This window comes from Mesoplodon densirostris, chromosome 12 (assembly GCF_025265405.1).
Source record: "Mesoplodon densirostris isolate mMesDen1 chromosome 12, mMesDen1 primary haplotype, whole genome shotgun sequence".
NCBI classification, from domain to species: domain Eukaryota; kingdom Metazoa; phylum Chordata; class Mammalia; order Artiodactyla; family Ziphiidae; genus Mesoplodon; species Mesoplodon densirostris.
This window is the reverse complement of record NC_082672.1, coordinates 22,130,933-22,158,349: the sequence shown is the minus strand read 5'-3', so window position 1 is coordinate 22,158,349 and position 27,417 is coordinate 22,130,933. Positions and strand designations below refer to the sequence as shown.

Sequence of the window (27,417 nt, the reverse complement as noted above, 5' to 3'; positions counted from 1 at the left end):
CTTCACATTCATTATTTCATTTCATTCTTCATTTCCATTTCTTACCTTATGGTATTCTAGCCTCCTCAATGACATGACATTAGATGCAATAATCCATGTAAAGTGCTTAGAACAGTGCCTGGCATAGCCAACACTTGAGAAATGTTTATTATAATTACTTTCTTAATGTTGAATAGATTTAGTATTTTTGGATCTAGACTCACAGTGAAGCATGCATTTTTCTGGCTTAAATCAACACACCAGGGACTTCCCTGATGGCACAGTTGTTAAGAATCTGCCTGCCAATGCAGGGGACATGGGTTCAATCCCTGGTCCAGGAAGATCCCACATGCCACAGAGCAACTAAGCCCGTGCGCCACAACTACTGAGCCTGCACTCTAGAGCCCGTGAGCCACAACCACTGAGCCCCACACACCACAACTACTGAAGCCTGCGCGCTCTAGGGCCCACATGCCACAACTACTGAAGGCCATGTGCCTAGAGCCCATGCTCCACACAAGAGAAGCCACCGCAATGAGAAGCCCACGCACTATAACAAAGAGTAGCCCCCACTCGCCGCAACTAGAGAAAGCCCACGCACAGCAGTGAAGACCCAATGTAGCCAAAAGAAAAAAAATCAACACACCATACTACAGTAGACAGGTTAATAAGGTAGAAATAGTAACATGCAACAGGGCAAGAGATCAGGAGTCAGGCATGAGCTGTGCCATTAAATAGACTGAGCACCCAAGCAATTTCCTTGACTCCTGAGAGCTTTGATTTCCTCACCTATACATGAGATGTATGACCCCGATGATCTGTAAGATCCCTTGACCTCTATAAATCTTCCCCCACATATTTCTTTGTCAAAATGTGAATTTTACCGTGTTGAGGGCTATATTTCTACCGTCTTAGTCCATACACCATGTTCAAGACCCAAAGCACCACACTGGAAGATGCTTCTGGAAATTCTTAGGAAGGAAGCTGAGAAGAGCACCCTCCAGGACTCCTTCTGTCTGCGCCCCCAGCCCTCTCACTAGTAGGCGAAGCCATCAGTAACCAACTGGCTTAGGAGCTGTCAGTGAAAGTGCAGTGTAAAATGCATTATTGGTAGTATTGTTTTTATTTGCTTTTTAAATCAGTTTCTTACAATTCTACTGTGTGGAGGTGGTATGTTATAGTAAGAGAAGTGCTGGCCCAGGAATCAAGAGCCTTTGAGTTTAATTCCAACTCCAGCTCTGCCACTGTCTGGTCCTCAGGCAAATGACATTTACCTTTCTTGGGCCTTAGTTATTTCAGCTGTCAAAAAGGGATTGTTAAAAATTTCTTCCAATTCTAAAACTCTGCTACTAAGTTCTTTATGTGAGAACAATACTCAGATGAAATCCTATGGACAGAAAAGCATTTTGTCTCTCCTTTCTCCTTTCTTTGCCAGGCATAATGAGAGTTGGTGTGGAAAAAAAAAATCTCTGTGAAAAGGTTCATTCAGCCTTTTCTTAATAGATTGAGTGGTTGGTATTTCTGCTGGCTTCTGAAATACATTACAAATCACAATCTGGAAAAAGTTCCAAAGCAGCTCCAAGCCTTCCTGCTGAATTTGGATACATCTTCAGGTCTTACTCTGTAGCTCATCCTTAACAACTGACAAAATATTTACTTTGCTCGGTACAGAAAAGGGTAACATTTTCCAAAATATTAAACTAGGTTGGATTCAGAACACAGACAATGAGGCAAAAAGTTGGACCTCTGTTTGAAGCCATGTCATTGAATCATTTTCCAGAGTGCCATGAGAAACAGAGCCTGAGTGCATGTTTGTGCTCCACGGTAATTCTGAAAAGGACAGAAGCCAGCCAGTCCCTGTCTAGCGTATTCACTGGTGTGTAGATCAGAGGTTCTCAAAGTGTGGTCCCCGGACCAGCAGCATCGGCATCACCTGGGAACTGGTTAAAGATGCAAACTGTCACAACCCATCCTAGAGCTACAGATGTGGCCCCACAGTCTGTGTGGTAATGAATCCTCCCAGTAAACAATTCCAGGGAAATCTCATGCTAGGAAGAGTCTGAGAACCACTGGTGAGGTGGTTATTAGCTTAGAATTAAAAGTATGAAGCAATGACGAGACTAGTAACTTAAGTTCTCATTAATAAATTTTTCTAATATAAATGAACTGGAATTGGAAACCTGGGCGTATTGCCTTTTGAAATGCTCTCCACTCTTTACCTCCACCCCTGTGCTCTCCCCATCTTCCTCTACCCTCTCCCCAGCCCCGCTTACAGGTTCATGACAATAGTCTCTGAGTTTTGCTTGGCTGTTATTCAGGACGGTAAAAAGGCACAGCAAGTTGTTTTAACATACTTGCATGTAGCTAGTGATTTTGATAAGCACTAACTGCACTTTTAAAAACCTCTCATTTGAAGCCTCTCCTAAGATAAAAATGTGGACAAAAATTGAACGACTACAGTTTATCATTTTCTGTTCTATTAAGCAAGGCTTATCGTTCACAAATTACTATTTCTGTAAATAAATTGTGATTTTTTTAATTAAATTACTGGAAATTGCTGTAGTTGCCCGCTTTAATTAAGAAATAGACTACTGTTTTAATGACTGTGTTTTTTCAATAAAATTGCAAATACTTTCTGGGAGAAATTAGGATAATCCTCACAAACACCTCCCTCTTCCACTCCTACCTCACTCACGTGTGTTACCTGCCTGGCCGCTGCAGGCATCTGAGCTGTGACCTTTGTCCTGCAGTCTCATGCTTGGCGATGTCATTCAGTCCCAGGGTCCTGCATCTGTTGATTTGGAAGGCTCACAAATCTGTAACTAGAGTGTGATTTTGCTCCCAAATTCCAGCCAACATCTCCAACTGCTTCAGTATCCTTCCAGCACCTTAAGAAAGGGAGGGAGGGAGGGGAGAAAAGAAAGGGAGGGAGGAAGGGAGAAAAAGAAAAAAAGAAAGAAAGAAAAAGAAAGCAAGGCATAAACTCAGACTGTGCCAAGAAAAGCAGGATGTACGTTCATCCCGTGTCATGTATTGTTTTGTGTTAGAGTAACATGTAGTACGTCCTCAATAAATACCAGTTCCCTCTCCTTTCCTTCCCACCATCCCAATGTCTGCCTTCCATGTTTTCTGGATCGTCCTTTAATTTTCCTTCCTCCTGCCCCCAACGCTATCCTCAGTCCCTGTCACTGGGAGGATAGTAATGCTGTCTTGATTGGTATTTCTCCCCTCTGTTGTAGTCTATGTGCTGCTGCCAGATTAATCTTCTGGAACCACCTCTCTTAAACCATTCTCTGCCTCAAGACCCTTTAAGGACTTCCCAGTGCCCACTTAATAGAGGTAAAACTCCCCAGCATGGCATTTAAGAGCCTCCCTGTTTGGGGTCCAATCTATTTGTTCAGACTTCATTTCAAGCGCCGTCCTTTATCTACACCAGGTTCTCGGCAAACTCGACCGCTTCCCCAGCTGTCCTGTCTTCCCTTGTGCCTTTGCTTCTGTGCCCCTCCCTGACTGTACATCCTTCGTTTTTGTCCCCACTGTTGAAATCCACTTTGTCTTTCATGCTGAAGGTGACCTCTTACAAAAAGCCTTCTCCAGGCTGTCCAGTGAGAAGCGCTCCCTTTACCTCCTAAATTCTAAACATGTCACATTCCTATCCTAGAGCCCTGGATGCTCTCTGTTTTATAGTGAGGTCCATCAGGTTTATGTTGTAGGCATCCCACGGTAGGGGGTGGGGGAGGGGAGGCAGCAAATACATCTGGCTCAGGCCTCTTTGCCTTAGAGGATCTGCACATAAGAGGAACTCAGTAAACACTGCTTGAATGAATAAATGACTGAATGAAAGTCACTTTTGCTCTGCCAATAACTAAATACTGCCATTGCCTCCTCAGTTAGCCAAAAGTTCCTTAAACTGTATGGCAAAGTTTCCCATTGACTTTGCTTTTTTTAAGAACTGGGAGATTAAAACCATCAAGTCTGTAGCAGTAAAGATTCTAAAACTACACATAACTTTCCCTTGACACTTCACATTGATTCTTTTAGCCTGATTTGCCCAAAAGGAGATTATTTGATATATATTTTTTTTAATTTGGCACAAGAAGCAAATTTTACACATGCATATTGTGAAAGCCAGGTATCTGCTTACAACTTGGACATGGTAAAATACTTAAAATCAATCTCTTTGGCTGCCTCTCTCCAAACTCCAGAATGTCTGGGACAATTTTGTCTAGCTTTTTCCTTCTTCTGTCCCAATTTGAGAAGCAAATTTATATATATTCTAAGGTAAGGTGGCATGACTATCTCTTTTGGCATACTTGTTTATGTAACTGTTTTATAGTCAATAAAAATATACAGATTTTCTTATGAGTATCTGCAGTTAAAAGAATGGAAAAAATAAGTTTTGTCAAAACAGTTTTTTTAAATTTTTACTCAAAATCTCTTTAAGAGAAAGTGCCTTGTCTGAAAAGAGATCATTTGGAATGGTGGTAACAGAGGAACTCAGTCATAATTTTCTGAATTCTTCTATTTTGATATTTATCCACTTGTTTGACTTACAGAAGTGCTCTGGTGTAGTGAAAAAAAGTCACACCTGTACAAGCTTTCCTTAAAATGACAGTTCTAGATCCCCTTCTCCATTAACTTTTTAATTCGAGATCGTTTTTTTGGATTCAATAATTGCTCAAATAATTCTGCAAACTGCTGTGAATATTTTTACCGAAGACTTTTATCTCAGCATGAGCTTTCAGAGATGAAAATACAGGCAGTTAACTTTCATTGAATTTGAAATGCTTAGGCCTCAGAATTTTTATAATTTTATGAAAATTATAGAGAAACTACTTAACTTAGGTAACCATTAAAAAATTAATGGAATTACAGAGGGGCAGTTAATTCACATTCTGTCTAAGGAAACTCTGGGATGTCAGGACAGGCCACCAAGCATCCTATTTCCAAAGATAACCTAGTACCCTGTGGAAAAATAATTAACTGTATGAATTTCTGTCATTGAGTTAAGACTTGAACAAAGATAGTAGACTTCTCAGAGGTAGGAGGGTTGTCCCAGAAAGCAAGAATCTTACCTGGAGTCAGTCCGTCAGTCAGTCAGCCTGTCAATAAGTGCTTATTCAGTGCCTGCCGTACACCATGCACTGGGCTAAGTGCTGGGATACAGAGAGAAACCAGGCACTGCCCTGCCACACGGAGCACGGTGTCTAGTGGAAAGGAGCCATCACAGCAGTGCCAATGCCTCTGCCCTGGGCCCTTCCTTCACCCCCATCCAACTCAACTGGCATCGGGAGGAGGGCTTTAGAAAGCAGCACTGAGAGGTATCCTACAAGTGTCCTCCAATCTGGGATCTGGAGATTCCTAAATTCTTTGACCTAAGAGATTATGAGACTAGAAAAAAAAAAAAAGGCAAAAAATAGACCAACTCTTAGGGCCTAAAATACCTGTATGATGATGCAGAGGTCAAGTCCTTCCATTATATGCCAAAAGAGCCGTGATCTCTCAGTTAAAATCTTTTGGGTAGCTTGGTGCTCCTTTAACAGGTTCTTTAGATGCAGGACCACTCACTCAGCTGCCTTAAGTGATTGGATGGGGGGAGGAAGTGGGGTGCGGGGTGTGGCCATTTACTATATGCTGGGCCCCGGGGCAGCCAGGAAGAGCCGGGGCCCCAGAAGAACAGAAGTACATGGCTCTTGAATCAGTGGTCTGCATTAATGGCCATTCTCCCAGGGCCCACTTCTCCTCCTTCACCTGTTAGATAGCTATTATCTAGCTTCCTTAAGCTTCTTTGGTTCTATTTTTTCTCTTTTTTATGATTTTCAAACACTTTTAAGCAGCAAAAACTTTTCTTCAAGCAACATCTTATACTTAAAGCTGATAAAAATGGAAATAGTCTGAATAAAGTGGGTGTGGGCTTGGTTCCTCCCTGTGGACCTCCCCTCACTCTTACATCCGGCCCTTGTGTTACATCCACAGACCTCCAGTGACTCCTTGGAATGAGCTCTGAAAACCTTCACTCTCCCCTTTTTGGCTTTCTCATCGTTTACTTTTCCCCATCACCTAATATAACCACTGTAGGCCCTCAAGAGAGAATCTGATGGGCTGTATCTTGACTTTTTGCACTAGGCCTATTTACAGAGCAGACTATTCTAGAATGAAGCGGTCACCCTTGATCCAATCAGTTGAGGCCAACGTGGGTGTGGGGTTAAGTGGTGCAAAATGTGGCTACATGGGTCTGTCCCTCTAACCGGGGCTGGATAAGATGGTGGCCCTGGGGGGGGACTGTGTGTGTGGTGGGCACCATGACAATGTCTAATGCATGGGGATGTGGGACCTTGCTGGCACCCAAACCAGCAGAGTATGTAGAAAGACGGAAGCATCAAAGAGCCATAGGCCAACACGAAGGAGAGAACAGCTGAGGAGCAGGAAAGAGAACCTGGGCAGCCATTATGGGGATAGGACCCTCCTTTCCTTACACAAATGAGAGAGACTCTGAGGACTCTGGCCTCGGGGGACTGTCGGAAGCTCAAAACCAATAAAGAAATGATTGTCACCAAATTGATGGGTGTGGTCTGGGGACCAGGGAAAACAAAGGTAACTTTCATCTGCCTCTTTGTGTAGGTGTAGAGCTAGCTTTTTAAAAATGTGGTTTTTTCCCTTTCAAGTGTAAAACACCAACTTATTCTCAATTTAAGAGTTCAATTCTTATTCCCGGGAAGTCGAAAGTTGCTTTTGTGGCCTCATGAGACATTATTTTGAAGGATGCTTGGCCGAGATCTTTTTAGCTGTTGGATCACACCAACACCGTGGTAGAAACCCAGATGGGAGGAACTGTGATCTTTCCAGCCAGAGGAAGCTGAAGGCCCCTACGTGGGCCCTGTGCCTCCTGCGGAGGGAAGGCCTGACTCCAGGAATGCCCTTGGACTTGGCCGTGAGGCAACGTGAAGAATGCAGCTCTATTTCCTGCAGTTTGAACAAAGTACTTAAAAATGATTTGTACTTACTACTCACATTTGAAGACCTTTGCCTCCAAGAAGTCTGAAGAGACTCAACTTCTAATTCCAGCACTGGCACCAGCTTAAGGTGTAATTGAGCTCCACTTGCCTAGCCCCTTGGTGTCTCTTTCTGTGAAAGAAGCATTCCACAGCTAATATTTCCCAAGTTGGGAATCCCAACAAAGCATTCCCACAACCTAGTGCCAGTTCTCTTCCACCTTCTCTGGGGTTCTATCCCGAACAGATAGGTGGTGCTTGTTGGCAGTTGGAAAAAAGATATTGTATCATGTAATATACATTTCACATTTGCAAGTTAATGCCTTAAAATCCACTAGAACACGTAGTGGATGCTACAACTCCTGCCGTACGGGGAGACTGCTATGACGTCACTGATTGTGTGTCTCACACGGGCTGGGCAACCATGGCCTGGCCAACTGGTCACTCTTATTTCATCAGATAACACCATCTTTGCAAACCACCCTCCGCAGAAAATGATCAGGCCGATACCATTTAATTTTTTTTCTTAATCCTTTTATAATAATTTCATTGTTTGGTTGCTTCTGGTATTTGGACTCCCAGAAAAATGATTTTTGACTATAGTCATGGAAGAACTTTGTTGGATTATGTAGTACCATTTCATATGCAGCCTGCCCCATTTACAAGGCCTCATTCAGAGGTAGAAACTGACATTACATCAGACTCTACATGACATTTCATGATCTTAGTGTTTATTTTATTTAGTAATTTAAAATGTGGTTCCAAGCTCACATAACTTCTCTTAACTTACTATTTGCTAGAGTTCTCATCCCAACGTCCTTCCTTCTTTTCACCCTCAGATTAGGAGATTGGCTTCTAGAAGTCTACAGGGTCAACCTGATTATGTCACTTCCAGGTTTAAAATCCTTTAAAGGATCCCTGATGTACACAGCAGTTTCCCAGAGGATGGTATGGATATTCCTAATGATGTGTGAAATTATTTTAGGGACATACTGGTGAATGTTTTTACTACTTACAAATCTATTTTACTATTTATTAGGAAAAATATAAGTATATATGTTTAAAGCTAAACTGAGGCATATTAAAAAGAGTTTATTTGAGCAAAAATCAATTTGAATTGGGCAGTGCCAAACCAGAAGTGGTTAGAAGCACCACACAGATGGGAGCTGGGGCAAGACTTTTATAGAGAAGACATGGAAACAAAGCAAGGAATTATTTGATGGGCTGTAACTTTAGCAGTTGCCTTATTTGGGAAAGCCTAGTTGGCTTTGTGATCTGTTGTTCTTAGGTGTTGATTACTTAACCTTGAGGCATTTATAGGCTTAGGTTTTGGCATTAGAACCTCCTCCTCTAATGGCTTCCTTGTTTGATTAATTTTACACATATTAGAGTAAAACTATAGTATATATTACATAGAAATTATTATATATTAAGAATATATTGTATATTAATAAGAATACTATACTATCATATTATTGTATTTTAATAAAAGTATGTATATATCAAACCATTGTTATTACTGCTTAACATGAAAAGTAATGTAAATCAGTCAATATATTATAGAATCCATTTTTAAAGTACTAAGAAAATAGTAGTCCAGGTTGTTCACAGGTGTGGCAGAGTTCATAAAGATGGTAGGGACTGGCTAAAAGTAGAGGAACATTGAGAAAGTTCAACTCCTTAAGGTGTTTCCAGCTCTCTATCTTGCCACCCATCATTTCAGCCACTCAGAACAATTTGTTGCTCCTTAAATATGCAATAAACTCATTCTTGGGTTCTAGCGTTGCATGACCTTGGGAAAGTCATTTAAACTCTTTGGGCCTTAGTTTCCTCATCTAAAAGAGAAATACAAATAAAATGGCCTACACCCAGCAGAGGGTTTTTTTGAAGAAAGTTACTGGACGTAATAGTACTTTGTAAACTGTAATAAATTATACAAATATAAGGGATTATAATATTTCATCTTTGTGTCTCTCATAGTGCATAGCAAGTACCCACTGAATATGTGTTAGGGAGTAAATGAATGAATACCATGAATGCTCAAGTTTAAAATGGCATTTATTTAATTAAGTGAGTATTCATAGAATGGCAGGGCCTCATGCAGAAATATTGGAGAAAGCGTTTTTATCTTCAAAGAGTCAATCTAGTGGAGGAGACCAACACCTTAAAGAGATGCTTGCAATGTCAGGTATCATGTTAATGTTATTTTTTTTGCGGTATGCGGGCCTCTCACTGTTGTGGCCTCTCCCATGGCAGAGCACAGGCTCCGGACATGCAGGCTCAGCGGCCATGGCTCACTGGCCCAGCCGCTCCGCGGCATGCGGGATCTTCCTGGACCGGGGCACGAACCCGTGTCTCCTGTATCGGCAGGTGGACTCTCAACCACTGCGCCACCAGGGAAGCCCCCATGTTAATGTTTTTTATAATACAGATTATGATGAGGAGCATTAATTCAGCTAGGCAAGCTTCCCAGGAGAGGTGATGCTGAAGCTGAGTCTTCTAGGGTGAGGAGTTGCATCTTGATGGACGAAGTGAAAAAGGGAATGTGGGCATAGCTGTAGATCAGCATTGCCTAGCAGAAACATCATGCAAGCCACAAATATGAACCAGACTAAACAAAAGTACAAAAAAGCAAGTGAAATCAACTGTAGTCATATATTTTATTTAATTCAACAAATCTTAAGTATTATCATTTAGCAGATAACCAATATTTTTTAACTATTGATGAGATATTTTGCATTCTTTATTTCATACTAGGTCTTCGAAATCTGGTGTGTATTTTACACATAAAGCACAGGTCAATTTTAACTAATCACATTCCAAGTGCTCAATAGCCATGTATGGCTAGTGGCTATTATCTTTGGCAGCACAGGCATAGATGATAGAGGAAAAGTCTGGAATATTAAATAAACTGTGAGTTCCTTGATATGCCTTTTGCACAACCTGTGTGTGGACAGTGGGGGATGAAAGGAAGAAGTAGTCAGACACCAGACCACAAAGGCCTTAGATGCCAAGTCAGGAGAGTCTCAGTTTAATCATGAGGGCATTCAGGACCCTTTGCTGCCTTGGACAGGTTTTATGTAGATCAAATTTAAGGTTTTGAAAGATTATGCTGGCAATTGTGGGAAAGGTTGATTGGGGAGGCACAGTGCAAAGAACATTGGTGGTGTTTCTCAGTCTGTTGCATTTCTCTGCGTTTAATGAAACTTTCATATAAGCTCTAGCAATTAGTAGACAACTGTTCTCAATTTCCAGTGTTTTATGTTTTTATCACTTTTCTGGACCTTTATGAGAATTTTAAGGGTAAGGTGGAAGAAGAACTGAGACTATCAGGTTGTAAGAGAGAAAATATTGGGCTGAGGCTAAGCAGCTCCTGGTGAATTCATAGACAGATCCTGCCCTCCACCAAAGCTCTTTGTTCAGGCATTGTGCCATTACTAAACACGTGCGTGCAGGCCACCTATCCTTAAGGCAAGGTGTATGCATTGAAGGAAATATCTCACCATCACCTTCCAAATACTTTCTTTTCCAAGATGTTCCAACCCCTAAATTCTATAATATAGCTTTCCTTTTTGGGGTAAAAATTGATTGTTTTCTAGGCATCTTCTCTAAAAAGGCAAATATCTTAAATAGGTTACTTATTTTATCACCATAACCTGCTTATAATTTGGTTCCTTGCTTTGCTTTTCCCTTTGCTGCAGAATACAAGCTTTCTGGATTCCTTTTTTTTTTTTTTTAAAGGATTGCCTACCTTACAGGGTGCTTTCTTTTTCTTCCCATCTGCCCTTCCGCCATTTTGTTCCACAGCTCCATTTCAACTCCATTGGTTTCTAATCTAAAAACAGCACACCGGGGCTTCCCTGGTGGCGCAGTGGTTGAGAGTCCGCCTGCCGATGCAGGAGACATGGGTTCGTGCCCCGGTCCGGGAAGATCCCACATGCCACGGAGCGGCTGGGCCCGTGAGCCATGGCCGCTGAGCCTGTGCATCCAGAGCCTGTGCTCCCCAACTGGAGAGGTCACAACAGTGAGAGGCCCGCGTACCACAAAAAACAAAACAGGGGCCTCCCTGGTGGCGCAGTGGTTGAGAGTCCGCCTGCCGATGCAGGGGATACGGGTTCGTGCCCCGGTCTGGGAGGATCCCATATGCCGCGGAGCGGCTGGGCCCGTGAGCCATGGCCGATGGGCCTGCGCATCCAGAGCCTGTGCTCCGCAACGGGAGAGGCCACAACAGTGAGAGGCCCACATACCGCAAAAAGAAAAAGAAAAAAAAAAAAAAACAGCACATCAATACATTTTTATGTGTGAAAGGTAGAGCAAATGAACATAGAAACGTAAAATGGTGTTTTTTCAAAATGATATGCTGGCCATGCCCCCTCTTTCTGATGCTCTGGAAGCTCCCCAGCTTATGCTAGTCCCCTGAGCCAAATGATAATAACTAAAATGTATATGGAGCAGCTGGCAAGAACAGAAGCCAGGAGCAAAGCGAGGTACTGTCCTCACTGATAGGGGTGCTGTCCATGAGTCTCACATCCCCCCCACTTTAAGCACTAGCCAACCCGCCTGTCCCTGAAGCCCAGAATGTGACAAAAGCATGTAAAAGTGGCTGAAGCCTGAGGTGCTTCTGATGTCACCTTAGGGTTTGGACCATAGTCAAACTCTACCTGACACTGCAGGCTCTACCTGACACTGCAGCCATTTCTCAAATCTTATATTTTCAACCTAAATTTTAAAATCTACAGTTTCTTAAATTTCAAAACCGAGTCCTTGGATTACATGACCATGGTTGATTGATTGATTTCGCTCAAATGAAAGACCAGGAAATTCAGGAATGATTGGTAGATTGATGAGATAATAAAGAGGAAGGGGGGAATGAACCCTGTTTAGGTACTTGGGAAATCGCCTCAGCTTTGCTGGGCCAGTTGTGAATAATTGCTGTTCTGTCTCTATCATGTCCACAGTTTACTGAGTTAGTAAATCATTAGAAAAGGCTTTCTTTCTTCCTTTCTTAAAAAGAAACAAAAGTATCTGCATTTTGAGTTAGATGCTTCTGGGAAGCCAGCTCCAGTGCCTGCCTGGCAACTGTCCATGGTGCTCGAGCAGCAGGGATGATGTTCTGAAAACAACAAAGCCCTCCTAAAACATACCCCCTGCCCAGCCTTGTGGGACTAGGGTGGCCAGGGGGTTAGTGGGTGTGGATAACGTCAGAGGGAGGAGAGGAAAACCTGGGCTTTGACAGTTTTTCCCACTGTTAAATAAAACACTAGGCAACTAGCCTTTTTAGTGGTAAAATTTTTCTTTTTTTTTTTTTTTTTTTTTTTTTTTTTTACACGGGCCTCTCCCGTTGCGGAGCACAGGCTCCAGACGCGCAGGCTCAGCGGCCATGGCTCACGGGCCCAGCCGCTCCGCGGAATGTGGGATCTTCCCGGACCGGGGCACGAACCCGTGTCCCCTGCATTGGCAGGCGGACTCTCAACTACTGCGCCACCAGGGAAGCCCTTAGTAGTTATATATTTTTTTTTGTTTTTTTTTTTTTTTTTTACAAATTTAATCAGTTATACATATACATATGTTCCCATATCCCCTCCCTTTTGCGTCTCCCTCCCACCCTCCCTATCCCACCCCTCCAGGCGGTCAGAAAGAACCGAGCTGATCTCCCTGTGCTATGCGGCTGCTTCCCACTAGCTATCTACCTTACGTTTGGTAGTGTATATATGTCCATGCCGCTCTTTCACTTTGTCACAGCTTACCCTTCCCCCTCCCCATATCCTCAAGTCCATGCTCTAGTAGGTCTGTGTCTTTATTCCTGTCTTACCCCTATGTTCTTGATGACATTTTTTTCTTAAATTCCATATATATGTGTCAGCATACAGTATTTGTCTTTCTCTTTCTGACTTACTTCACTCTGTATGACAGACTCTAGGTCCATCCACCTCATTACAAATAGCTCAATTTCATTTCTTTTTATGGCTGAGTAATATTCCATTGTATATATGTGCCACATCTTCTTTATCCATTCATCCGATGATGGACACTTAGGTTGTTTCCATCTCCGGGCTATTGTAAATAGGGCTGCTATGAACATTTTGGTACATGTCTCTTTTTGAATTATGGTTTTCTCAGGGTATATGCCCAGTAGTGGGATTGCTGGGTCATATGGTAGTTCTATTTGTAGTTTTTTAAGGAACCTCCATACCGTTCTCCATAGTGGCTGTACCAATTCACATTCCCACCAGCAGTGCAAGAGTGTTCCCTTTTTTCCACACCCTCTCCAGCATTTATTGTCTCTAGATTTTTTGATGATGGCCATTCTGACTGGTGTGAGATGATATCTCATTGTAGTTTTGATTTGCATTTCTCTAATGAGTAAAGATGTTGAGCATCCTTTCATGTGTTTGTTGGCTGTCTGTATATCTTCTGTGGAGAAATGTCTATTTAGGTCTTCTGCCCATTTTTGGATTGGGTTGTTTGTTTTTTTGCTATTGAGCTGCATGAGCTGCTTATAAATTTTGGAGATTAATCCTTTGTCAGTTGCTTCATTTGCAAATATTTTCTCCCATTCTGAGGGTTGTCTTTTGGTCTTGTTTATGGTTTCCTTTGCTGTGCAAAAGCTTTGAAGTTTCATTAGGTCCCATGTGTTTATTTTTGTCTTTATTTCCATTTCTCTAGGAGGTGGGTCAAAAAGGATCTTGCTGTGATTTATGTCATAGAGTGTTCTGCCTATGTTTTCCTCTAGGAGTTTGATAGTGTCTGGCCTTACATTTAGGTCTTTAATCCATTTTGAGCTAATTTTTGTGTATGGTGTTAGGGAGTGATCTAATCTCATACTTTTACATGTCCCTGTCCAGTTTTCCCAGCACCACTTATTGAAGAGACTGTCCTTTCTCCACTGTACATTCCTGCCTCCTTTATCAAAGATAAGGTGACCATATGTCCGTGGGTTTATCTCTGGGCTTTCTATCCTGTTCCATTGATCTATCTTTCTGTTTTTCTGCCAGTACCATACTGTCTTGATTACTGTAGCTTTGTAGTATACTCTGAAGTCAGGGAGCCTGATTCCTCCAGCTCCATTTCTCGTTCTCAAGATTGCTTTGGCTATTCGGGGTCTTTTGTGTTTCCATACAAATTGTGAAATTTTTTGTTCTAGTTCTGTGAAAAATGCCATTGGTAGTTTGATAGGTATTGCATTGAATCTGTAGATTGCTTTGGGTAGTAGAGTCATTTTCACAATGTTGATTCTTCCAATCCAAGAACATGGTACATCTCTCCATCTATTTGTATCATCTTTAATTTCTTTCATCAGTGTCTTATAATTTTCTGCATACAGGTCTTTTGTCTCCTTAGGTAGGTTTATTCCTAGATATTTTATTCTTTTTGTTGCAATGGTAAATGGGAGTGTGTCCTTGATTTCACTTTCAGATTTTTCATCATTAGTATATAGGAATGCCAGAGATTTCTGTGCATTAATTTTGTATCCTGCAACTTTACCAAATTCATTGATTAGCTCTAGTAGTTTTCTGGTAGCATCTTTAGGATTCTCTATGTATAGTATCATGTCATCTGCAAACAGTGACAGCTTTACTTCTTCTTTTCCCATTTGGATTCCTTTTATTTCCTTTTCTTCTCTGATTGCTGTGGCTAAAACTTCCAAAACTATGTTGAATAAGAGTGGTGAGAGTGGGCAACCTTGTCTTGTTCCTGATCTTAGTGGAAATGGTTTCAGTTTTTCACCATTGAGGACGATGCTGGCTGTGGGTTTGTCATATATGGCCTTTATTATGTTGAGGAAACTTCCCTCTATGCCTACTTTCTGCAGGGTTTTTATCATAAATGGATGTTGAATTTTGTCAAAAGCTTTCTCTGCATCTATTGAGATGATCATATGGTTTTTCTCCTTCAGTTTGTTAATATGGTGTATCACATTGATTGATTTGCGTATATTGAAGAATCCTTGCATTCCTGGAATAAACCCCACTTGATCATGGTGTATGATCCTTTTAATGTGCTGTTGGATTCTGTTTGCTAGTATTTTGTTGAGGATTTTTGCATCTATGTTCATCAGTGATATTGGCCTGTAGTTTTCTTTCTTTGTGACATCCTTGTCTGGTTTTGGTATCAAGGTGATGGTGGCCTCGTAGAATGAGTTTGGGAGTGTTCCTCCCTCTGCTATATTTTGGAAGAGTTTGAGAAGGATAGGTGTTAGCTCTTCTCTAAATGCTTGATAGAATTCGCCTGTGAAGCCATCTGGTCCTGGGCTTTTGTTTGTTGGAAGATTTTTAATCACAGTTTCAATTTCAGTGCTTGTGATTGGTCTGTTCATATTTTCTATTTCTTCCTGATTCAGTCTTGGCAGGTTGTGCATTTCTAAGAATTTGTCCATTTCTTCCAGGTTGTCCATTTTATTGGCATAGAGTTGCTTATAGTAATCTCTCATGATCTTTTGTATTTCTGCAGTGTCAGTTGTTACTTCTCCTTTTTCATTTCTAATTCTATTGATTTGAGTCTTCTCCCTTTTTTTCTTGATGAGTCTGGCTAATGGTTTATCAATTTTGTTTATCTTCTCAAAGAACCAGCTTTTAGTTTGATTGATCTTTGCTATCGTTTCCTTCATTTCTTTTTCATTTATTTCTGATCTGATTTTTATGACTTCTTTCCTTCTGCTAACTTTGGGATGTTTTTGTTCTTCTTTCTCTAATTGCTTTAGGTGCAAGGTTAGGTTGTTTATTCGAGATGTTTCCTGTTTCTTAAGGTGGGATTGTATTGCCATAAACTTCCCTCTTAGAACTGCTTTTGCTGCATCCCATAGGTTTTGGGTCGTCGTGTCTCCATTGTCATTTGTTTCTAGGTATTTTTTAATTTCCTCTTTGATTTCTTCAGTGATCACTTCGTTATTAAGTAGTGTATTGTTTAGCCTCCATGTGTTTGTATGTTTTACAGCTCTTTTCCTGTAATTGATATCTAGTCTCATAGCATTGTGGTCGGAAAAGATACTTGATACAATTTCAATTTTCTTAAATTTACCAAGGCTTGATTTGTGACCCAAGATATGATCTATCCTGGAGAATGTTCCATGAGCACTTGAGAAAAATGTGTATTCTGTTGTTTTTGGATGGAATGTCCTATAAATATCAATTAAGTCCATCTTGTTTAATGTATCATTTAAAGCTTGTGTTTCCTTATTTATTTTCATTTTGGATGACCTGTCCATTGGTGAAAGTGGGGTGTTAAAGTCCCCTACTATGATTGTGTTACTGTCGATTTCTCCTTTTATGGCTGTTAATATTTCCCTTATGTATTGAGGTGCTCCTATGTTTGGTGCATAAATATTTACAATTGTTATATCTTCTTCTTGGATTGATCCCTTGATCATTATGTAGTGTCCTTCTTTGTCTCTTCTAGTAGTCTTTATTTTAAAGTCTATTTTGTCTGATATGAGAATTGCTACTCCAGCTTTCTTTTGGTTTCCATTTGCATGGAATATCTTTTTCCATCCCCTTACTTTCAGTCTGTATGTGTCTCTAGGTCTGAAGTGGGTCTCTTGTAGACAGCATATATATGTGTCTTGTTTTTGTATCCATTCAGCCAGTCTGTGTCTTTTGGTGGGAGCATTTAGTCCATTTACATTTAAGGTAATTATTGATATGTATGTTCCTATTCCCATTTTCTTAATTGTTTTGGGTTCGTTATTGTAGTTCTTTTCCTTCTGTTGTGTTTCTTGCCTAGAGAAGCTCCTTTAGCATTTGTTGTAAAGCTGGTTTGGTGGTGCTGAACTCTCTCAGCTTTTGCTTGTCTGTAAAGGTTTTAATTTCTCCATCAAATCTGAATGAGATCCTTGCTGGGTAGAGTAATCTTGGTTGCAGGTTTTTCTCCTGCATCACTTTAAGTATGTCCTGCCACTCCCTTCTGGCTTGTAGAGTTTCTGCTGAGAGATCAGCTGTTATCCTGATGGGGATTCCCTTGTGTGTTATTTGTTGTTTTTGCCTTGCTGCTTTTAATATGATTTCTTTGTGTTTAATTTTTGACAGTTTGATTAATATGTGTCTTGGTGTATTTCTCCTTGGATTTATTCTGTATGGGACTCTCTGTGCCTCCTGGACTTGATTAACTATTTCCTTTCCCATATTAGGGAAGTTTTCAACTATAATCTCTTCAAATATTTTCTCAGTCCCCTTCTTTTTCTCTTCTTCTTCTGGAACCCCTATAATTCGAATGTTGGTGCGTTTAATGTTGTCCCAGAGGTCTCTGAGACTGTCCTCTGTTCTTTTCATTCTTTTTTCTTTATTTTGCTGTGCAGCAGTTATTTCCACTATTTTATCTTCCACCTCACTTATCCGTTCTTCTGCCTCAGTTATTCTGCTATTGATCCCATCTAGAGTAATTTTTATTTCATTTATTGTGTTTTTAATCGATGCTTGATTCGTCTTTAGTTCTTCTAGGTCCTTGTTAACTGTTTCTTGCATTTTGTCTATTCTATTTCCAAGATTTTGGATCATCTTTACCATCATTATTCTGAATTCTTTTTCAGATAGACTGCCTATTACCTCTTCATTTGTTAGGTCTGGTGGGTTTTTATCTTGCTCCTTCTCCTGCTGTGTGTTTTTCTGTCTTCTCATTTTGCTTATGTTACTGTGTTTGGGGTCTCCTTTTTGCAGGCTGCAGGTTCGTAGTTCCCGTTGTTTTTGGTGTCTGTCCCCAGTGGCTAAGGTTGGTTTAGTGGGTTGTGTAGGCTTCTTGGTGGAGGGGACTACTGCCTGTGTTCTGGTGGATGAGGCTGGATCTTGTCTTTCCGGTGGGCAGGTCCACGTCTGGTGGTGTGTTTTGGGGTGTTTGCGGACTTTTTATGATTTGAGGCAGCCTCTCTGCTAATGGGTGGCGTTGTGTTCCTGTCTTGCTAGTTGTTTGGCATAGGGTGTCCAGCACTGTAGCTTGCTGGTCGTTGAGTGAAGCTGGGTGCTGGTGTTGAGATGGAGATCTCTGGAAGATTTTCGCCGTTTGATATTATGTGGAGCTGGGAGGTCTCTTGTGGACCAGTGTCCTGAAGTTGGCTCTCCCACCTCAGAGGCACAGCACTGACTCCTGGCTCCTCAACTTGGGATGATTTGTTGTCTATTCATGTATTCCACAGATGCAGGGTACATGAAGTTGATTGTGGAGCTTTAATCCGCTGCTTCTGAGGCTGCTGGGAGAGGTTTCCCTTTCTCTTCTTTGTTCTCACAGCTCCTGGGTCTCAGCTTTGGATTTGGCCCCGCCTCTGCGTGTAGGTCGCCGGAGGGCGTCTGTTCTTCGCTCAGACAGGACAGGGTTAAAGGAGCAGCCTCTTCGGGGACTCTGGCTCACTCAGGCCGGGCGGAAGGGAGGGGCACGGAGTGCGGGGCGAGCCTGCAGCGGCAGAGGTCGGCGTGACGTTGCACCAGCCCGAGGCGCGCCGTGCGTTCTCCCAGGGAAGCCGCCCCTGGATCCCGGGACCCTGGCAGTGGCAGGCTGCACAGGCTCCCGGAAGGGCGGTGTGGACAGTGACCTGCGCTCGCACACAGGCTTCTTGGCGGCGGTAGCAGCAGCCCCAGCGTCCCACGCCCGTCTCTGGGCTCCGCGCTTTCAGCCGCGACTCGCGCCCGTCTCTGGAGCTCCTTTACGCGGCGCTCTTAATCCCCTCTCCTCGCGCACCAGGAAACCAAGAGGGAAGAAAAAGTCTCCTGCCTCTTCGGCAGCTCCAGAGTTTTCCCGGACTCCCTCCCGGCTAACTGTGGCACATTAGCCCCCTTCAGACTGAGTTCTCGCCGCCAGCTGCAGTCCTCTCCCTGCGCTCTGACGGAAGCCCGAGCCTCAGCTCCAGCGCCGCCCGCCCCGGCGGGGGAGCAGACAAGCCTCTCGGGCTGGTGAGTGCCGCTCGGCACCGCTCCTCTGTGCGGGAATCTCTCTGCTTTGCCCTACCCAGGTATGTGGGGAGTTTCTTGCCTTTTGGGAGGTCTGGGGTCTTCTGCCAGCGTTCAGTAGGTGTTCTGTAGGAGTTGTTCCACGTGTAGCTGTATTTCTGGTGTATCTGTCTAAAATTTTTCTTTTTATGATCTCTTCACACATTGTCCTCACTCATAAAAGAAGAAAAAGTAATTAGGCTCTGGAAGACTGCATGTGGTCTATTCCTGTTGTTTGTCAATTGTCTTCTTTCAAAGGTAGATTAGAGTGATTAGTGATAATCAAATAAGTATCCTAAGGGGGTTTCCCAAAGAAAAGAGAAAATCCTTGAGATTTTCCCACTTGGTTGGGAGCATCTGATACCTTTCAGGAACTTTGTCTCAAAAGAGAAGAAAAATTAACTGAGCACTGACCTGGAGGTTTTGTCTTTGTATGGGGGGGGGGGGGAAATAATAAAGTTTATTGCTGGAGAAATATAGTAGGAAGGGAAAAAAAGAATTCATCCAACCAGTGTCACCTTGCAGGATCTTCTTTTCTCTTAAGGTAGATTTTTCACATGCTCTTTTTGGATTGGGGTGGGTGAGGATTCCTCAGACAGATCCTGATTAGGATCATTTTATCAGGGAAGAATGGATCCCAGTTAGACTCCAGAGCCTAAACCAACACCATTGATAACAGGGTGGAACAGAAATACTTGGACCTTGAATTTTCATAGTGGCCTTTCACAACTGGGGATGAATATTCTATGATTCATAACATCAGCGAAAACTAATTGGGGAATGAAGATGAAATGAACTTCAGTCAGACTGGCTGACAACACAGCAAAGGGATTATTCCATGCTGAGCTCAGATGCACAGCCCTTCCTGGGGAAAAAAATTAATGATTACTCCATGGCCCTGTATGCATGCGTTTATCCATTCACTCATCAGTCATTAATTGAGGGCCCACTAAATGTTAGGTAGGTGGTGTCGGGGATTTAAAAATGACCAATATAGGATGCTGACCTTAGAGGGGCTGAAATTCTAGTAGCAGAAGTGGGTTAGGGAATGGCCACAGACAAGGTAAAGGAGTAGAATGTGTGGAAGGCACAACTCCGGAAGACAGACTTTGTCTTCACCTGGAATGCCATGAGGACTTTATTCCATGCAAGATTTTTTTTTAATAGTGTTTAGTATTTTCTTTTCATTGTTGCATGTCTGCATCAGGGCACATGTTATATGTTTCTATATTGTTGGAAGAAGAAGAAAATCTACAATTTATTTCGATACTTTTGCACATGGCTTGGCACGTGGCTATATTTTATCAAGTAATTGCAGGAAAAATATGTGGGATATATACGTGCCTATAGGCCCTTTCTGATTTGAAGCTAAACCTGTGTGTGAGAAAGTAAGTGTCTGAGATATGTTCCTGGAATGAAGAACAGGAGAGTTTTTCTGCTAAATGCTTCCCCCAGACTCTCCATCTTCCTCCCTTCTCCCCTGATACATTTTTATTTTCTTGAACCAGTAAGCCCAAAAAAGTTGTGAAGTTTTACCTGGCCAGGATATTTTGGTTTGTTTGATCCTGGGAAGCCTCTGTGGGCTTTACAGGCTGTGAGCTCTTGGGAGTGGAGCGTGTTACGGCTGGTGTCTCTCCTGGTGACCTCCGTGGCCATCTGGGCTGGGACTTGCGTCTGCCCGCTCAGCCCAGCAGGGCAGGACCTTGGCCGTGAGTTTGCAGATGCTTCACTCAGACTCCGCTTCCGTGACTCACGCCATCTGTTGGCAATTTGTCGTTATTCTGGGGTCGGGGGTTTCAAATGCTTCCGACCCTGGAGTCCTTCCATGGAGCGCGCTGTCTGACTGCAGTTTTCTGACACCAGCTTCCCATTCGGTCTCAGGCCAGACCCCAGCGCTGGGTCAAGCTGCCCTGAATGTAATGATAATGTTCTTTGCACTTTCAAGAGCTTCACACCAAGTCCCTGCCCCCTCTTGAGCAAGTTACGCTCTTCGTGGGACTCGTTTGAAGTTCGGCCAAGCTGGCAGCGTGGGGTTCCATTTTTACAAGCTCTAGAAACAGTAGGCTGCAGTCCTTTGTGTCACCAGGCCATCTGCTTAGCTTTTTCCCCTCTTCAAACTGTAAGGAAAATGAGCTACCTGCACAAGAAATGCACCCCCCATTAAAACCCATTTTCATTGTCAACCCAAATGCCACTGCTTTGTCTGTTCTAAACCGCATTCCTTTCTCATACCTCTTTAAGAAATTTTATTTGCACCAAAAGCATAGACAACAATAATAGTGAATATATATTCAATGTTTTCTACATACCAGGCACTGTGCTACATCTTTTGTGTTCACACGATTCCATTTTATCCTCAGAAAAAAACATGAAAGAGGTACTGTTCCTATTCCTGTTTTTGCATGTAAGGAAATTGGGGCTCAGACAGGTGAAGTAACTTACCTATGGCTGTTCTGCTACTTAGTGATGATACCCAAACCTAAACATCACCACCTGGCTCCTGAGTGCAAGAGCTTAACTTTTTGTGTGTACTGCCCCCCTCTTGATATTAATTCTCCAATGCTTTGAATTTGAATTAGTGCCTTTGACTAATTAATGCCTCACTCCTTAAATACAGCATCGCATCCGTTAGCAATTCCCGTTCATTCATCCACCCAACAAGTATCAATATTTATTGAGCATCCACTGTGTGCCATGCACTGTACTGGGCCCTGAGGACGCAATTATGAAGAAGTCTTATCTCATGGAGCTTATAACATAGTTGGGGCTACATTTATTTATTTAACAAACTTTTGTAAGGGACATTGTACACTCACTGTGCTAGAGACCGGGCCTATAAAGTCAAAAACGATACGATCCCTCAACTGTGTGACTCTCAGAGTTAAGATTTCCAGTATATCGGGACTCTCAGGGACCTGCAATTCCAGGATCAGGAATCAGAAGAACGGGGGGCCAGCACCAGTATGTATGATGTATGTTCTGTCCAAATCATTGAACTTCTCCCTCCTTTGGTTTCTTCATCTACTCTAGAAAAATCATCTCTACTCTAACTGAACTTAGGTCCGCAGGAAGGCTAGGGTTTAGAACTGCGGGGAAAGAGAAAAGAGGAAAGTCTAGGTTCATGAGAAAAGCAGAAAAAAGCTTCAAGAAGTGAATTAATCAGAAAGCTTTTGGCTTCAAGTAACAGAAAACATGACCAATGACTTGAAAAATGAGCAATTTATTTTCTCACATAAAAAAAGTCAAAGGGTAAGTGTTTCTGGTGTTATTTCAGTTGCTCCATGATGCCACCAAGGACCTCGTTTCCTTCTAAGTTTCTGATCTGCCACCCTTACTGTGTTGACCTTTCGTCTTCAAAGTTCATGCCTCGTGGTTACAGGATGATTCCTATTGTTTCCAGAATTATTTTCTTATAATGGTGTCCAGAGCAGAAAGGAAACCATAGGAGAACAAGCCTTTCTCCCTAGTGTGGCACTTTTTTTGGTGCTTATTCTCAGTTCCTGTACTTATCTCTCCATGGATCTGTACCAACAGCCAGCACTGGTCCACAGACCACACTCTGAGTGTCTGATTGAAAGGACTTCCGTGAGGAACTAGTTATTCCTCAGGCGTAAATGTTATACATTCCTGTTTGCCCTTCGCTGGCAATGTTCCTCAGATCTCTCTAGATTTTCCTACACAAACGTTGATTGACCTGATGTTTGCAAGGCCGCCTGGAGAACTTCTATCCATCCTCACAGGGCATGAGAAAAAATGATCAGAAAAAAACAAAAACAAAACCCCACAACCTCTGCAGTTGATCCTGTGCTGGGCACAGGTGAATGTTAAAGTCACTTTTAGCAGGGTCAAGAGAGCTGCTGAAAGAGACAGGCCCTGGTCGTACTCAGAAACCCTGTTTTAGCCCAGAATTAGTGCAAATCCCCCGTGAAGCCCAGCCTTCGTGAATGAGACTGAGCCACATTAGGGTTATGTGGTGCCCTTTTACCCCTCATCCTATACCCCTGACTCAAACCAAACTTGCTTGACAACTTTTTCCTCAGGTCCAAACTCAAATTTGACTGTCACCATCTTCCCACTTCTGGTGTGGGTTGTTAAAAGACAAACAGAAAGAAAGGAGCCAGGCAAAGAGAGTTTATTCCCGTGCAGCCCTGCTCTTAAACCTCCTATCAAAATTTCCACTTTCTATTTAATTCCCTTTTATTTCTGTTTAACAAATATTTTCACAGTGCTTATTGTGTGTCAGGCACTGTTCTAAGGCATTTGCAAACAAATTCCTCATGACAGTCTTATGAGGTAAGTTCTGTTACCCTCCCTATTTTATAGGTGAGAAAACTAAAGCACAGAACATTTAAGCAATATCTCAAAGTCACACAGCCAGGTTTTTTATCCTTGTCAATGTATCTTCTCATCTGGGGTAAAAAGGAAAGTAGAGGGAAGGGTTGAGAATGAGTGGGAGTAATAACAGTGTGAGGAGAACTGAGCCTCAGTCCAGAAGAAACAAGGCTTCTGGCATGAGAAAGCAGCCACATCTCAGAAATAACAAAAAAAGGATTCTAGTCACCGTAAGGGAAAACAAACTTCAGTATGAGTGGCAGGGTTGGGATGTAATATGAGAAAGCAGAACCAAAATCACATGTATATCGTAACCTAACTCACATCAAAGAACATGGTGATACATCTGTAGCAATAACAATAATAAAATGGCTATGCTATTTTGAATATTATATGGCAGCTTAAGTATGTAACTTTGTTTAATTTTACAATCCTATGAAAGAAAAAAAACAGTTATCCCCATTTTTCAGATGAAAAAGTTAATAAAGGGAAAAAGAGGTACAATCACTTGCTCATAATCTCACAGCTACCGATTGGCAGAACCAGAATTTCTATCCAGTTTTATCTTGACTCCAAATCATAGGCCGTTGTTATTCAGCAACACTGTCAGAGTTAGTGACTCCCAGGCCATGGGGGAATGGGACGGGGAATCCTAAATCTATGTGCCCAGTCACTATGTGTCCAAGAAGTCTCAGAACTAGGGCACCCACAGATAAAACTAAACCAGTTATTAGTTTGTTTTCAATTGGAAAAACCCAAGAAAGGTAAACCTAACCCCCCCACCAACTAACTAGAAACAGAACACTTCTACTTCCTAGAAGTGGCAATGTCTTAGGCATCTTGCAAGAGGACTGTCCCACATGATGGCTGAGACTATGTGCCCCCGACAACCTCACTGAAACTTCAGTCGGGGGGGGGTCTGTCTCTTACACCAGGTTGTGTGTGGTCTATGGAAGGTGAAGTGTTACTGAGCCTGACACTGATCTGATGCCCTGGATGGATGGCCCACTGGAGGTCTGGGGTTCTGCCAAGGTTATTTCCATCCTAGATACACATAGAGTTTGTTGGCAGATAGAGCTGGTTCTTGAGACTCGACCAGAGGGTGTTTTCATTACCCCACGGGACTTGTATAAATTCATTCCCTTCCGTTTACAGTAATCTTTGGTCCAGCTTCTTTTCGGTCGTTGATAAACAATCAGTTGATTGTGTGGGAACATTTGCAGTTGCATATGTAGATGCTAAAGCCTTACTGAGTGCAGAATTGGAATTCTAGCTAGGATATTCACGGTTTATCTAAAGCAATTCAAGAAGGTAATAAAAGCCAAATAATTCCAGGATGGGTCATTCGGAGTGATATTCTTGGAATGCTAAGTGAAATTGTGAAAATAACATTGATAGGCATTTCGGAAGAAAGAAAGAAACAAAGAAAGAAAGAGAGAGAGAGAGAGAGAGGGAGGAGGGAAGGAGGGAAGAAAGAAGCTCATGCATTCTTGGAATTGACAAGGTACTTTCCCATAATTATATACTTGCTTGGTACCCTAGTCTTATCTCCCTTTGGATGACTTCCCAGTTAAAAATAACCAGATAAAGTATCCTTGGTTCCAAAATGCCAGGAATCTTTTGACCAGGTGAAGTCTCATCTTTCAAGATATCTGATGTTAAGTCACCCCAGATCAACCTGTACATTTTATTTGGTGACATAGGTATTGTTATAGTATTGCTACAGGACAGTGGAGGAAGGAGACTTTCTATAACTTGTTTAAGAAGAGAAATAATTCTATATTGCCACCCAGCTATGGTTCAGAAGTATTGCTCTGGACTACTGCCTTACTATCACTGAGGGTGAAATAGGAAGAGAAATCCCCTGTGGTGTGGGGGGAAAGGAAGATTCAAAAGATGGAGATTTTCTGGAGAGAGATGAGGTTAAGAGAAGGGAAAAAACAACAAGTGTTTGTAATCTGTTCTTTTCAGACTCATCTGTGACTAGATGTCCATTCAGTCTGAACCAGAAAGCATTCTCCATCCACACCACAGACATTATCAAGCTCACACCTCTATGGAAAAGCTCTTAACTCTCCCCTCCTGCTCTCAGCACAGACATAGCTAATCAATCACAGCACTCTTCCCTGCCAAGCCAAGGTTTAGCATCAAAATCCTCCTCACCCCAGTGCTCCAGGCAGATCCTCTCATGTGCCGTGACAGTTAGCATATGAGTTGAAAGTTGCTTACTTTCTCGGTCAGCACTGGTGGTGCAAACATGAATAAAACATAGCACCTGACCTCAAACAGCTCACAGACTCTTGAGGGAAACAGATCTAGCAACAGTGACTGACAATATTTTGAGATGAAATGATAGAATTATATATTCAATGGTGTGGCCACACAGAAGGAAAAGTCACTGTCTATTCCTGAAGGAGTTTTTCCCAGAGGAAATGAACATGAACGAGACTCGAAGGAGGAGAGACTTCACTTCTTAGTCAAGATGGGATAGGTATGGGGTATGAATAGCTTGATCTGTGATAGTGCTTTCTCAGCCTTAGGTCTGAGTGGGGGAATGGCAAGGCTCTGGGGGCAAGGGACAGGCCAAAGGTCAAGAGCTATCTCTCCTTGATCGCCAGGTAAGATGTTGAGGGTTTTTCTTATAGAAAAATTACCCTTCTGCAGCATGTGGACTCCTTAGGGGCATAAAATTATTACAAGGGCTCCATGAATTCACAGCGCATTGAGTAGCCTCCAGTAACAGGAAATGTGTCACATGGGTACATGGGTGTGTACTCATAATGTCACTGCTAAGAAGGTACAATGTGCTTGGAGCACAAGATACAGGGGGAAGAAGACTTTCACCCTCAACAGTTTAACCCGAAGTCCGCAAACCAAAGACTGTGGACATAGGGGGGTACCAGCTTGGAGAATCAATTTAATTGTGAAAATGCACTACCTGTGCAAACTGGGAAAATGTGAAGAGCTTAGAAGACTTCTGGACATCTACTCAGGTGCTTTTATGGTATTTTACAGGTTAATTCTCCTTTTTTTTTTTTGACAAATACTTAAATTCAGTTTGGGTTCACAAGCTCATAGCATCTGTTACCCCTAAAGCCTTTTCCTGACAACCCAGAGTACTTGAACTTACGCTCATTCTCTGAGCAGTCATTATATTTAAATAAATACTCTATAAAGGAAGTAAGCTCAGCCATTAATCTAATAGTTCAACCTTGAAAGAAGAAACAATCTGTAACGTTATCACTAAATTAGTAGCATTAAGGATCAGCAACCATTATCATTTTTAGTTGAGCGTCACACCTCTCAAAGCCCAGTTAATGAACAAGGCTTTCGCGTTTATTCATCAAAATATTAAACACTAGCCAGCCCTCATTACACAAGTTAATATTATAATAATCTCTTACATTTGTATAGGACAGCTCACAAAGCACTTTCTCTGATGTACATGATATCTTTCGAAGCTCACAATAACCATTCAGGGTAGAGGGAAAAGTATTATTAAACCTAGATTAGTGGTAAGTATTGCCATTATCCTAGGTCTGGGTTTTGTTTGTTTGTTTGTTTGTTTGAACAAATATCTGTATAAACAGAATGAAACAGAGGATTGAATAATTATCTTCAATGAGAATTTGGGGACAATTAAGTGTTGGCCCTTTCCCACACCGTGCCAGTTAAATCATAGGAGGGTTATGCAGGGTTTATAGGAGCCCTTTAATACTTTTCAAGGTGAGTAGGCACCCCAAAGATGAACCAAGTGAACCTAATAAAAAATTGGGTCCCCTGGCAACCAGGCAGCATGCAATTTGAGGAATTATCCCAATTTGAAGCATTGCTATTAATAGCACATTTTCATAAGTACAGAATGTACTCTGGGAAGCATGAAAAACAAAGTCAAATTTGTAAGAAATTGAAGAAAAAGGAAGGAAGTTGAAATGAACAAGACTGAGAAGGAGAAAGGGCTGGGGTGCTAGTTGCCAAGGAAAGGTGAAATAGCAGGTGTGTCATCAGTACGACCCATCAAAGGAGAGAAATTGCAGGATTTATTGTCACTTCTTCTTCTAGACAGCATTTTGATATGTGCAGCAGCAAAGTGTACTGAAATGGCATCTATTTATACAAAAGTAGTAAAAAAAAAAAAAAAAACAACGGGTGTGGAGAAAAACACAGCTTCCAGAGATTTTAAGTGTGTCGAGTTTCATGGTGAT

General features: G+C 42.1%; 1 protein-coding gene and 1 long non-coding RNA gene across 4 annotated transcripts in view; one reads left to right on the top strand and one right to left on the bottom strand.

The window, feature by feature from the left end:
• Window positions 1-27,417, top strand: part of AIG1 (androgen induced 1) — a 238,728-nt gene that overhangs the window by 138,490 nt on the left and 72,821 nt on the right. The gene's annotated exons all lie outside the window — the stretch shown is intronic.
• LOC132500081 (uncharacterized) overlaps window positions 1-27,417 on the bottom strand; it is a 41,997-nt gene that overhangs the window by 5,280 nt on the left and 9,300 nt on the right. The window contains exons 2-4 of one of the 3 annotated variants that reach the window (XR_009533968.1): window positions 20,417-21,017; window positions 6,991-7,104; window positions 2,675-2,867 (exon numbers count right to left, since the gene is read on the bottom strand). This is a non-coding gene — a long non-coding RNA (uncharacterized LOC132500081). Of the gene's footprint in view, window positions 1-2,674; window positions 2,868-6,990; window positions 7,105-18,944; window positions 19,746-20,416; window positions 21,018-27,417 lie in introns of those variants that run through there. The other 2 variants (XR_009533966.1, XR_009533967.1) reach the window with 2 other exon arrangements.